Genomic DNA, 1,682 nt, shown 5'->3' with positions numbered 1-1,682 from the left:
AATTGATATCGTCTATTGGAAGAGATACAAAAAGTCATGATTAGTACCAAAAGAATAATGATGGAATATCAATTTGAGAAGTCGGTTGAACCATGTCATCCCTCCATGCCTACTGTTATTGAACCCACCAAGGGTCGGATTTCACGAAAGGCTTTCTCGCATGGTCGCCACAATAGTTGAAGAAGTCTTGCAACAAGATCAAACCCTTCGCATTGAAGAAGAAGAGGAAATGACCCTAGCTGAAGGACCGCATATAGTCGGCCCTACAATACAAAGCTCGAAGGGAGCAACTTTAATCTACCATCTTGATAAAAGATCAATCGGTACTAACCGATTGGATCGCTACCTGCTAGAAAGGTAACTACTCAGCAAATGTCATTCTCAAAAAAGTATTCTGAAGGAAGAATTGCTTAGGCACTTCCGACCGTCTCACATCCATGAGTATAATGGCAACACGCTGAGACCTAGATCCATACAATCCTTTGATGACTTCGTCATGCTGTTTTTGCATTACTTCTCCAGCTCTAAGAGGAATTCATCTATCCCTCTTAGCCTCTTTAATTTCAAACCAAAATTGTAGGAATGTCTGCGTGCCTACATACAACGATTCACTAGAGTAGTGCTATAGATACCCTCGATTGTACTCAAGATTCTAATAGGTGCCTTTGCCCAAGAATTATGAAAAGGAGACTTCTTTCGCTCTTTGTAAAAAAAAAAAGCTCACATGCGACTACAATGAGCTTCTCACCTGAGTTAAAAAGTATATCAACATGGAGGAGGCTCAAAGAGCCCAACATGAACAACGAGTCCGTATTGAATCCAACCTTGAGAAGGTGAAAGTTTGTACTCATGTGTATGATCAATAACAAAAGGTGACAGGGTTTCGATGTAAGACAACAGTTGTTTGAGCACCTACGTTTTTTAAGCAATATAAAAAAAGACAGTAAATTAAGATTGAAGATGAAACCTTAATGCCTTACAAAATTTACCCACCTAAGCGAGGGAGTCAAATATTCTTTGGGTTTCTTGCCCGTAAACATTCATAGATTTAACTTGACTTGGGCTTAAAAAATAGCAAGTCTTGTGGTGCACGATCTATGGTCCTGTCCATATCTAAGAAGGTGGGTGTCTCACTTGGCGGAGGGTAATGAGCTTCCTTAAATGGGGTTACGTAGTCGTCAAAGCCCCATTGGAGAAAATTAAGCATCCATTCAGCTAGCTTATTAGTCACCTTCAAGTCAACCCAAAAGTTAGCTTCTCATTCCTTAACCAACTCTTTCTTTTGGTCGGCAAGTTCGTCATCTTCCCCGACCATGGCGGCCTTTAAATCTACATGATGTACTCTTGATTTCGTAAGTGGGAACCATCCAAGTATATTACTCAACTCGGTTATATAGACGAATCAGATGTCCCACTAGATGCAGGTCAAACGGTCTTAGCTCTCTATGCTCTCAGCCTCGACCATACAACTTCACTTCGGGCTTTGGTGACCACATGGCCCTAATCTGAATTCTATTCTACCGCTCAATAATCATCCATGCTTGGTCGCTCGATCTAACCGTTGTTCGACATTAGGCCACCCGACCACCATGTAGGTACTTGAGATTCGACCTCTATGTAGATACGTTGCGACCACCCAACCATTATGCAAGTACTCGAGATCCGACCTCTATGGAGGTACA

The sequence above is a fragment of the Curcuma longa genome, chromosome 2, assembly GCF_044706935.1.
Source record: "Curcuma longa cultivar G26 ecotype Majalengka, Jawa Barat chromosome 2, ITB_CL_G26_1.1, whole genome shotgun sequence".
In the NCBI taxonomy this organism is placed as follows: Eukaryota; Viridiplantae; Streptophyta; class Magnoliopsida; order Zingiberales; family Zingiberaceae; genus Curcuma; species Curcuma longa.
This window is presented reverse-complemented; position numbering follows the sequence as displayed.